Below are 12,328 nucleotides of genomic sequence, written 5' to 3'. Positions count from 1 at the left end.
AGATTTTTGCAAAGAATGATAAATTTTCTCATGAATAAAATTTGGAAAAATCTGAAGACCGTTAACAGATTTCTTTAATGGATGATTAACTTTTCCCATGATAAGACATTTGAATAGAGGGGAATGGGGTGGGCTTTTAATTCTGATTATTATATAATAATTAATATATGAATGAATTACAATAAAAAAAAATTGATTTATGTATTAATGATTGGGAGGGAGGGAGGGAAAGGGGATTATTATATCTAATAAGAATTATATAAATTTTGATTTCTTGCATAATATTATAACTTTATATAATATTAAATTTCTAATGAAATGTTAAATTTGATATTAATATATGAGTTAATCAAGTGTGTATATTCAAATTTCTAATGAATTTATTGAAACACTTGTTGTAACATAAGAAAATGAATAAAGATTTTAAAATAAAAATTTGTTTTAAATTTATCAAGATGTTTTTCTTCCCGTAAGTATAGAGGAAATGAGTTCCAAAGGGTAGGGGCAGTAACTGAAAAGATTCGTTTCTGAGGAGTGTCAAAGAATAAATGCCATACGGAAAGAACATTTAAGAAAAATTGATTACTGATTCAGAGTGTTCTCGGAGAGCAGTAAGGGATGAGTATTCTATCAATGAGGCCTGGGAGGTGTGAGGTTTTTGTTTTAAATGCAAGCAGTAAGATTTTATAAGTGATTCTATGAGTGATCGGTAGCCAATGTGATTTTCTTAGAAGGGGTGTAACATGGTCACATTTTTTAACTTTATATATTAGTTTAATTGCAGTATTTTGGATGATTTGTAGTCTAAATTCTTTTTGGGCAATTCCTTGGTATAATGAATTACAGTAATCCAGTTGAGAAATTACTAGTGAGTATAGGAGCACGTTAAGGGATGATGGCTCTAAGGCAGTGTTTTTCAACCTTTTTACACCTATGGACCAGCAGAAATAGCACAGTTACTTACCGTAACAGGTGTTATCCAGGGACAGCAGGCATATATTCTCACATGTGGGTGACTTCATCTACGGAGCCCCAGCGCGGACAGCTTTTCAAGCAAACTTGCTAGAAGTTTCAAGTTTGCACACTGCACCACGCATGTGCATGCCTTCTGCCCACTAGAGGGCGCATCCCACCTCGTAGTCCTCAGTTCCATAACTAGCATAGAAACCATCCCCGGGGAGGCGGGCGGGTTGTGAGAATATATGCCTGCTGTCCCTGGATAACACCTGTTACGGTAAGTAACTGTGCTTTATCCCAGGACAAGCAGGCATGATATTCTCACATGTGGGTGACCTCCAAGCCAACCAAAAAAGGGCAGGTGGGAGGATGGCAATTTAGGAAAACAGATTTTGCAAAACTGACTGGCCAAACCGGCCGTCACTCCTGGATAAAGTGTCCAGACAGTAATGAGAGGTGAATGTATGAACCGAAGACCAAGTGGCAGCCTTACATATGTCCTCCATCGGAGTGGATCGGAGGAAAGCTATCGAAGCTGCCATCGCTCGGACCTTGTGCCCCGTGACTCGACCCGGGGGAGGAAGGCCAGCCTGAGCATAGCAAAAGGAAATGCAAGCAGCCAACCAGTTAGACAGAGTGCGCTTGGAAACTGGATGCCCTAATCGATTGGGATCGAAGGACAAAAACAATTGAGGGACCTTCCGATGAGACCTGGTGCGTTGAAGGTAATACGCCAACGCCCTCTTACAGTCAAGCGTGTGAAGCGCCGCCTCGCCAGGATGGGAGTGGGGCTTAGGAAAGAACACAGGAAGGACAATGGACTGATTGAGGTGGAAATCAGAAACAACCTTAGGGACAAACTTAGGATGGGTGCGGAGAACCACCTTGTCATGATGGAAGACGGTGAAGGGGGGGTCCGCAACCAAGGCTTGCAACTCCCCAATCCGCCTAGCAGAGGTGAGGGCAATCAGAAACACCACCTTCCAAGTCAGAAATTTCAAGAGGGACTTGTTGAGTGGCTCAAAAGGGGGTTTCATCAGTTGAGCTAAAACCACATTCAAATTCCACACGACAGAAGGAGGCTTAAGAGGGGGACAAACCCTGAGTAACCCTTTCATGAAGCGTGTCACCAAGGGATGGAGTGACAGAGGGCGTCCATCCAGATGTTGGTGGAAAGCAGAAATCGCACTAAGATGAACACGCACCGAAGTGGTTTTCAAGCCAGAGCGCGACAAATGGAATAAATAGTCCAAAACCGAGGATACCGGAACCGATACCGGATCCAGGTGAAAAGGCGAACACCAGGTGGAAAACCTGGTCCATTTCTGCGAATAGCAAAGCCTCGTCGAGATCTTGCGGGAGGCTTCCAACACCTCCCTCACCGATTGAGACAGATCCGGAGGAGTCAGGGAACAAGAAACCAAGCTGTCAGGTGCAATGACTGCAGATTGGGATGTAACATGGATCCTTGACTCTGAGACAGCAGAGAAGGAAAGACAGGCAGAAGAAGAGGCTCCCTGGCACTGAGCTGAAGCAGCAGGGAGAACCAGTGCTGACGCGGCCACCGAGGTGCTATGAGAATCATCGTGGCCGTGGACGACTTTAGATGTACTAACGTTCGCATGATCAGAGGGAAAGGAGGGAATGCATACAGGAACCTCCCTTCCCAATCGAGAAGGAAGGCATCCGCCTCCAGAAGATCCCTCGAGTACATCCGAGAACAATACAGTGGTAGTTTGTGTGTCTCCGGAGAGGCAAACAGATCCACCTGTGGCGTTCCCCAGCGAGCGAAAACCTCGCGCAGAACTGCTGAGTGTAGAGTCCACTCGTGCGGTTGCAGAAGTCGACTGAGTTTGTCCGCCAGACAATTCAGTTCTCCTTGGATGTAGACCGCCCGGAGGAAGATGTTCCGGGAGACCGCCCACTCCCAAAGGCGAAGAACCTCGGAACAGAGGGGCCAAGACCCCGTTCCCCCCTGCTTGTTCACATAGTACATTGCCACCTGATTGTCCGTGCGGACGAGGACCACCTGGGGACGACAAGAGAATCAACCCACAAGGAAGAACAACAGGGAAAGTAAAAAACCAAAACTTAAATTGCTTGTACGCCAATGCAAGGAGTCTACCGACCAAAATGGGAGAGCTGGAAGTCATGGCCAACAAAGAGGACCTAGACATAATTGGAATCACAGAAACATGGTGGTCTGAGGACAACAAATGGGACGTAGTACTACCAGGTTACAAACTCTATAGGAAAGACAGGACATGTAAGAAGGGAGGAGGAATAGCGCTATACATAAAGGACTCCATTCACTCGACCAGGATGGATACGGCAACAAGGGCAGAAGGTTTGGAATCGCTATGGGTTAAGTTACCAGGAAGAAAGGGAACCGACACAAAATTGGGACTTTATTATCGCCCACCTGGACAGCCAGAAACAAGTGACAATGACCTAGAAGCAGAATTGAAGCAGGAATGCAAAAGCGGAAGGGTGACGGTTATGGGAGACTTCAACCACCCTGGGATAGACTGGAGCATTGGACACTCCAGCAGCGCGAGGGAAACAAAGTTCCTGGAGGCTGTGAGGGATTGCTTCTTGGAGCAGCTGGTCCAGGAACCGACACGAGGAGATACCACACTTGACCTAATCCTCAACGGTCTAGGGGGCCCCGCAAAGGAGGTGGTAGTAGTAGGGCCACTAGGAAACAGTGATCACAACATGATCCAGTACAAACTAGAAATGGGAACATCAAAAGTGAAGAGAACCACAGCGATGGCACTCAACTTCAGAAAAGGGAACTACGAAGCTATGAGGAAAATGGTGAGACATAAACTCAGAAACAGCTCACGGAAGATGGAGACCGTAGAGAAAGCCTGGTCCCTACTCAAGAACACGGTGCAAAAAGCACAAAACATGTACATCCCCAGGTTTAGGAAAGGGCGCAAACAGAACCAAACAAAAAACAAGGTGTGGATAACAAAGGAAGTGAAGAAGGCGATAAGCGACAAGAGATCATCATTCAGAAAATGGAAAAAGGACCAAACAGAGGAAAACCGGAAGGAACACAAAAAATACCAGAAAGAGTGCCACCGAGTGGTTAGGGAAGCAAAAAGAGAATACGAAGAGAAGCTGGCTGGGGAGGCGAGAAACTTCAAACCGTTCTTTAGGTACGTGAAGGGGAGGCAACCGGCAAGGGAGGAAGTGGGACCATTGGATGATGGAACCAGAAAGGGAGTGGTAAGAGAGGAAAAAGAGGTAGCAGACAGGTTAAACAAGTTTTTCTCGTCAGTCTTCACGAGCGAGGACACATCCAATGTACCAGAACCTGAGGAGATTATAAGTGGGGATCTAGATGAAAAGCTGGAGCAAATAGAAGTAAGCCATGAGGACGTCCTACGACAGATAGATAGATTAAAAAGCGACAAATCACCGGGCCCGGATGGAATCCACCCAAGGGTACTAAAAGAACTGAGAAAGGAAATAGCGGAAACACTCCAGCAAATATGTAATCTATCATTGAAAACTGGGGAGATCCCGGAGGACTGGAAAATAGCAAATGTCACGCCTATCTTTAAGAAAGGATCAAGAGGAGACCCGGGAAACTACAGGCCGGTGAGCTTGACTTCGGTTCCGGGTAAGATGATGGAAGCACTTATTAAGGACAGCATCTGCGAGCACATGGAAAAAAATGGGCAGCTGAGGGAGAGCCAACATGGCTTCTGCAAGGGAAGGTCTTGCCTCACAAACTTACTACATTTCTTTGAGGGAATAAACAGCCAGATAGACAAAGGGGAACCCATAGACATAATTTACCTCGACTTCCAAAAAGCTTTCGACAAGGTACCCCACGAACGACTGCTTAGGAAGCTGTGGAACCACGGAGTGGAGGGGGATGTATACCGATGGATTAAACACTGGTTGGCGGGCAGAAAACAGAGGGTTGGAGTGAAGGGCCAATACTCAGACTGGCAACGGGTCACGAGCGGAGTTCCGCAGGGGTCGGTGTTGGGACCGCTCCTGTTCAATATATTTATAGACGATCTGGAGACAGGGACGAAATGTGAGGTTATCAAATTTGCAGATGACACCAAACTCTGCAGCAGGGTTAGAACCAGGGAAGACTGTGAAAGCCTGCAAAGGGACCTAACGAAGCTGGAAGAGTGGGCCAAAAAGTGGCAGATGCGTTTTAATATAGAGAAATGCAAGGTCATGCATGTTGGGAAAAAGAACCCGATGTTCAGCTATACAATGGGGGGAACATTGCTAGATGTGAGTACCCTTGAAAGAGACCTGGGTGTGCTGGTGGATACAACAATGAAAGCATCAGCACAATGCGCGACAGCCTCAAAGAAAGCAAACAGAATGCTGGGTATCATCAAGAAGGGTATCACGACCAGGACAAAGGAAGTCATCATGCCACTGTACCGTGCAATGGTGCGCCCGCATTTGGAGTACTGTGTCCAGTATTGGTCGCCGTACCTCAAGAAGGACATGGCATTGCTTGAGGGGGTCCAGAGAAGAGCGACGAAAATGGTAAGAGGTATGGAAAACCTTTCATATGCCGACAGGCTAGAACAGCTGGGGCTGTTCTCCCTGGAAAAGAGGAGACTTAGAGGAGACATGATACAAACTTTCAAGATCCTGAAAGGCATAGATAAGGTAGACAGGGACAGATTCTTCAGACTGTGGGGAACAACAAGTACAAGGGGGCACTCGGAGAAACTGAAAGGGGATAGGTTTAGAACCAATGCCAGGAAGTTCTTCTTCACCCAGAGAGTGGTGGACACATGGAACGCACTCCCGGAGGTAGTGGTGGGGCAGAAGACACTACAGGGATTCAAAGAAGGTTTGGATAAATTCTTGAAGGAAAAGGGGATTGAGGGATACAGATAGAAGTAAGGATAGGTTTTTTTTAGGGCAGGGAACACTTGACAGGTCATGGACCTGATGGGCCGCCGCGGGTGCGGACCGCTGGGTGCGATGGACCTCTGATCTGATCCCGGTGGAGGCAACTTCTTATGTTCTTATGTGAACGAAGGCTCGAAGTGCTAGGAAGATGGCCCGAAGCTCTAGCACGTTGATATGACACCGACGGTCTTCTGCCGACCACAGGCCCTGCGTGCGAAGACCGTCGAGGTGGGCTCCCCACGCGTACTCCGAGGAGTCCGTGATCAGGACCTTGCGAAAAGGAGGAGTGCGAAACAGTAGCCCCATGGACAGATTTGAAGAGTCTGTCCACCAACGCAGCGATTTCCGCAAAAGCGGAGTCACCGAAATGAGGCGAGACACCGGATCGCACTCCTGACGCCACTGGGACGCGAGGGTCCACTGAGGGATCCTCAGATGCAGCCTCGCAAACGGCGTGACGTGTACCGTCGAGGCCATATGACCGAGCAGCATCATCATGCGCTTGGCCGACACCATCGATAGTTGAGAGACCTGGCGGCCCATCCGTACCAAGGCTTCCAACCGCTGGGTCGGAAGGTAGGAGCGCAGGCGCACCGTGTCCAGCACCGCACCTATGAATTGAAGAGACTGAGCCGGCCTCAACTGAGACTTTGGAAAGTTTATCTCGAACCCGAGAGTTTGCAGGAAGGCAATAGACTGTCGGGTCGCTGAGATAACCCCCTCCCTGGTCGGGGCTTTGATGAGCCAATCGTCCAGGTAAGGGAACACATGGAGCCCACGAGACCTCAGGGCTGCCGCAACCACCACCATGCACTTCGTGAATACTCGTGGGGACGCGGCCAGGCCGAAGGGCAGTACCCTGTACTGGAGGTGGAGGTCCCCCACCTGGAATCGTAAAAATCTTCGGCAGGCGGGGTGCACCGGAACATGGGTATATGCTTCCTTCAAGTCGAGGGAGCACATCCAGTCCCCTTCCTCCAAGAGAGGATACAAAACCGGGAGAGATAGCATTCGAAACTTCTCCCGGACCAGGAATTTGTTGAGCTTCCTGAGGTCCAGTATGGGGCGCAGGTCCCCGGTCTTTTTTGGGACCAAAAAGTAACGGGAGTAAAACCCCGTACCCCACTGGTCCTTGGGGACCGGCTCGACCGCCCGAAGCTTCAAGAGGGCTTTGGCTTCGGTCAGAAGGGTCGGTAGCTGCGAACGGTTGCAAGAGACTAAACTTGGGGGACTGTCCGGCGGCGAGGCCACAAAGTTGAGCGAGTAGCCCTCGGAGACGATCCGGAGCACCCAAGCGTCTGAGGTAATCCCGGTCCATGCCTCCCGGAAGGACCGAAGACGCCCCCCGATAGGAAGGGGTTCCTGTGAAAGTGCGGAGGGGAACCCGCCCCGTCCGCTCAGCCCGTCAAAAGGAAGGCGCGGGCTTAGAAGGGCCCTGCGCCGGGGCTTGGGTTTGTCCCCCTCTGCCTCGCTGAGACGGACGTCTCGGAGGCGGTCTCGAGAAAGCCGGGGTCGACTTCTGAGGGTATCGGCGCGGCGGCGGCCGGAAAAGTTTCTGCGGCGGGGGCCTAGGTTTGGGGCGGACCAGGGATGCTAAAGAGCGCTCCTGCTCCGACAACCGCTTGGTCGCCGCATCCAATGACTCGTCAAATAACTCGGACCCCACACAAGGCAAGTCTGCAAGACGTTCCTGCAGGTTTGGGTCCATGTCGAGGGTGCGAAGCCAGGCCAAGCGGCGCATGGCCACCGCGAAGGCCGACACCCTCGAAACCAGCTCAAAGGCGTCGTACACTGCATGGAATAGGTACAACCGCAGTTGAGACAGGTTGGACATAAACTTATCGAATCCTGCTCTTTGGGAGTCCGGTAACGAGTTTCGATATTGAGGAAGGTCCTTCACCATACCACGCAAATAGGAGGAAAAGGTGAAGGCGTAATTTAGAACCCTGGTGGCCATCAGGGAATTTGAATAGAGGCGACGGCCAAACTTGTCCAGGGTCCGCCCCTCCCTGCCGGGTGGAACCGCCGCAGAAACCCGTGAGGGCTGTGATTTTTTAAGAGCAGACTCCACCAGAAGAGACTGGTGGGAGAGCTGCGCCTTATCGAACCCTTTAGGGGGAATCGTCCTATACTTCGATTCCATTTTTGAAGGCACAGACGTGACTGTAAGAGGGTTTGACAAGTTCTTCAGCCAGGTCTGCAGAAGGACACTGTTGAGAGGGAGTCTAGGCACCTCTCTAGGAGGAGTGGGAAGGTCCTGTTCCTCCAAAAATTCTTTGGAATACTGAGAACCTACCATCAGGTCAATCCCCAGGGCTCGGGCCATGTCCTGAACAAAGGATGAAAAAGAGGACGGCCTAGCCTGGGGAGACGGGGTTCTCGACCGCCCCACCGAGGAGAGGGGGGAGGCCTCATGTGAATAATGAGGATCCCTAACAGATCCCGAATCCCAGGATCCCCGCTCCAAGGCCCTCGAGGGGGAAGGGGAAATTATCCTCCTCGCAGAACCCTTAGGCGAGGACCCCGGGGTCCGTGGAACACTCTCCCATTTCCTCGGCGAGGCGGCACGCGAAGACTTCCCACGAGGTGAGCGGAGGAGCCTCGGGTTGTCGAGGCGCAACTCCGACACCTGCAGCGCCTCGCCCCCGAACGACGAGGAACGATCGCGCCGAGGCGAGCCTCGGGGCCGCTTAGACTTCCTCGATCGGCGCCTCGTCCGAGGTCGCGTCGAGGGCGAGGCGTCCCGGGAAGACCCGGAGGAAGAGGAGGAAAGACGGCGCACTCTGCGCAACTTTTCTTTGGGCCTCACACTCCGCTCAGGAGGCTCCCCCGAGGTCGAGGTCAGGGGCGGGGCCGAGACCGAGGTGAACGGGGCCACAGTACCCGAGACCGAGGTCGCCGAGGCCGGGGCTCCCGAGGTCGAGGGAGCCGAGGCCGGGGCCTCCGAGACCGAAGGCGCCCCGGCCGAGGTCGAGGCCGCCGGAACCGCAGCACGCTGCAACACTTCCAGGGCTCCCGACAGCTCCGATGAGATCAGGGCTCGAAGGAGATCCTGGAAGGCCGGAATCCCCACGAAGGTGGGGAGTTCCGAGTCCGGGGCACACTCCCTGGAGGGCGACCTCGGTCTCGAGTATTCCCTCGGGGTGTGCGAAGTCGAGGTCCGATGCGGGGCCGGGGTCGACCCACCCGCCTTAGCCTGAGTCGAGGATGGCTTCTTTGCTGAAGGGGATGGAACAGAGGACTTACCCGAAGCTGGCTTCGCTGACGACGCCTTCGAAGACGAGGGCCGAGGCGAAGCCGAGGCCCCCGAGGACGCCGAGGCCGAGGTCAAGGCCGGGGCCGAAGCCGAGGCCGACGTCGAGGCCTTAGGCGGCGCGTCGACGGCGAACAATTCAGCCATTCTGGCCTTACGGCGACGGAGGGCCCTGTTTTGGAAAGTTGCACAGCGATCACACGACGCTGTCGGATGTTCGGGCCCAAGACAGACAATGCACCACCGGTGAGGGTCAGTGATGGAAAGTAACCTCTCACACCGGCTGCACTTTTTGAATCCCGTAACAGGACGGGACATCAACGAAGAAAAAGAAGAAGGCCGGGAACGACCGACGTCCCGCGGCCACGGCTTCCGGGAGCCCCCGGAGCCCAACGAAAAACAAAATATTTTTTTTTTTTTTTTAAAGAAAAGAACAGAAAAGAAAGCAGCACCGCGAACTAATTCGATGAAAGAACAAACTAAACGCGGCAGCTAGAAGGCAAAACACTGGAGCTCAGATCCACAGGGCTTTCTGGCTCCGCGGAAAAAATTGAACTGAGGACCACGAGGTGGGATGCGCCCTCTAGTGGGCAGAAGGCATGCACATGCGTGGTGCAGTGTGCAAACTTGAAACTTCTAGCAAGTTTGCTTGAAAAGCTGTCCGCGCTGGGGCTCCGTAGATGACGTCACCCACATGTGAGAATATCATGCCTGCTTGTCCTGGGATAAAAAAGAATTATTCTGTGGACCGGCATCAGTCCGTGGACCAGCGGTTGAAGAACACTGGGCTAAGTTGTAGGCCAGACCCCGCCCATCTCTACCCACTCTCCACCCCAGACACCGCCCCCATAATAGTACTAATTGCACCTTGCACGTCTCTTGCCTCATCTGGAAGCCTTCCCTCTGATGTTGCAACGTCAGAGAGAAGGCTTCCGGTTCAGGCGCAGGATGCCCGTAGGAGCCACTGCCCGTGGCTTTGTGCATTGAATCAGTTAGGAAGAGGGAGCTGGCTCGAAGATAATGCCGCATCGATCGCACCATGGACCGGCGGTTGAAGAACATTGTTTTGGGCCTGATGCACGTGCTGGCCCTGTGGACCGGCAGGAAATTTCTGTGGACCGGCACTGGTCCATGGACCGGTGGTTGAAGAACACTGCTCTAAGGCAATGGTCTCAAACTCAAACCCATTGCAGGGCCACATTTTGGATTTGTAGGTACTTAGAGGGCCTCAGAAAAAATAGTTAATGTCTTATGAAAGAAATGACAATTTTGCATGAGGTAAAACTCTTTATAGTTTATAAATCTTTCCTTTTGGCTAAGTCTTAATAATAATATTTTCATTTATAGCTAAAGAGACATTTGATCAAGAAACTGTTTTATTTTACTTTTGTGATTATGATAAACATATCCAGGGCCTCAAAATAGTACCTGGCGGTCCGCAAGTTTGAGACCACCGCTCTAAGGGATTGGAAATTGAACTGATCATTCTCAGTTTATAGAAGTTGTTGTTTTTTTTAACTACTGAACTGATTTGCATATGAAAGTTAGTTTATCATAGATTATAACACTAAGAAGGAGGAGGTAGAAGAACTGAACCCTACCTTAAGAAACCCTTACAAATCAGTTTTACAGACCACTTCCGATTTTCCCATAGGAAATAATGGAGGTGTACTCACAGTCACTGAAGTGCCTTGCCTGTCAGCTCTTTTCACTGCAGCAGAATGGAGGAAAGGATTTTTCTGCCTCAGAAAAGCTCCAAAAGGACCCAAACTTCAAGGTCTTCAGACGGAGTCTGACTGAGACCTTCGGCCCTTGGAACCTTTCCACACAATCGGGGGTGGGAAACACAGCCTAAGCCCTGATACCCCAAGGGCTGTTACTCAGGATGCACCCAGCCTGCACTTAAACCTCTGACAAGGTCAGAAAGCAAGTTAGCTTCCAGGGGGAAGGACTCCAAGCCCGAACAGGGTGGCACACAGCAGGCTGGCTCCACCGAAGTTTCTCTTGTGAAGAAACAGTCCAGCTCCGCAGAACTGTTTCCTTTCCTCTGGCAAAAGACTACAAGGGGTCACACAGCTCCGAAGACACCAAAAACGAATTTGAAATCGCCAAAAATAAGAAAAAGGAGTATTGAATCCGAAAGGGACATACCAGAATTGCAGTGGCAGGAGACAGCTGTGAAGAAAAAATTGTCACTGTTCCCATCAGAGACATCAAGACCACATGTCCCGATGCCTCAGGTGGATAATTAGAGCCATACCTAACTGCACACCCGTCCTTCCCTCATCCATTTCCAAAATCAGAAATGGCCCATCACAACTGGGACAGACAAAACCAGCAGTTCTACTAAGCTGCTGGTTCTTTCAGGTCCCACAGCACTTGTCCACTGGCATTCCAGACTGCATGGCAGGGGGGGAGGAGGGAGGAAGAGGCTGTTGAGAGTTAGGAGCTCTTTCAACCTGAATACTCCCTGGGCTGGGATGCTAACAGGAGAAATCCCTCACTCGCAAGTTAAAAGATTTCTCCAATTAAGATCTATGTTGCTCTTTTTTCTTTCTTTTTTTTTTTTTTTTAACAGCGCTCTTAAAAAGCTGCAGATCTTTTTTGAAGTTTTGAACAGCAAGAGCAAATGTCCACCTGACCAAGGCACTAAAGACCCCCAGCTGTGCAGATCAGTGACTGAGATAGTCCAGTTACACAGAATACACCTCTTGAAGCCACTAGAAGGCTTTGACATTGAGGGAAAAGCCACCAAAGAGAGGTCGAAGGACTCAATTGTCCTGGGGGTCAAGTTAAGATGTAGCCTAAAAAGGCTCAATGCTCCTGACCTGAAATCAGGCTGAGGAGGATCCGAGGGCCTGAAAAATAGAAGAGGGGAAAAACACAAAATAAATATTAAATGAGGTAATTCAATGTACAAACTGAAGAAAAAAAAAAAAAAAAAAACTCAGGAAGGCACAAAAATGAACTTTAGTTGATTTTGGAATGACAAAAAAACCCTCCCATGGTCCTGCGAGCCGTCGGGTGGGAGGGCACCGGCGCATGTGTGGTACGGCTGGTCTCAAGACTTTAAGAAGTTAAAGTAACAGTGCACTTTTTACACTGTCCATACCTGGGCTCAGTGGAAGACGTCACCCACATGGGAGAATATACTGCCTGCTTGTGTTGTCCACGCCAGACAGCGCCACCTCAGAGGAGGGTAATCCTCCT

General features: G+C 50.5%; 1 protein-coding gene across 1 annotated transcript in view; it reads right to left on the bottom strand.

Moving 5' to 3' along the window:
* Positions 1-12,328, bottom strand: part of LOC117366720 (guanine nucleotide-binding protein G(i) subunit alpha-1) — a 143,189-nt gene that overhangs the window by 108,197 nt on the left and 22,664 nt on the right. The gene's annotated exons all lie outside the window — the stretch shown is intronic.

The sequence above is a fragment of the Geotrypetes seraphini genome, chromosome 9 (genome assembly GCF_902459505.1).
Source record: "Geotrypetes seraphini chromosome 9, aGeoSer1.1, whole genome shotgun sequence".
Classification (NCBI taxonomy): Eukaryota; Metazoa; Chordata; class Amphibia; order Gymnophiona; family Dermophiidae; genus Geotrypetes; species Geotrypetes seraphini.
This window is presented reverse-complemented; position numbering and strand designations above follow the sequence as displayed.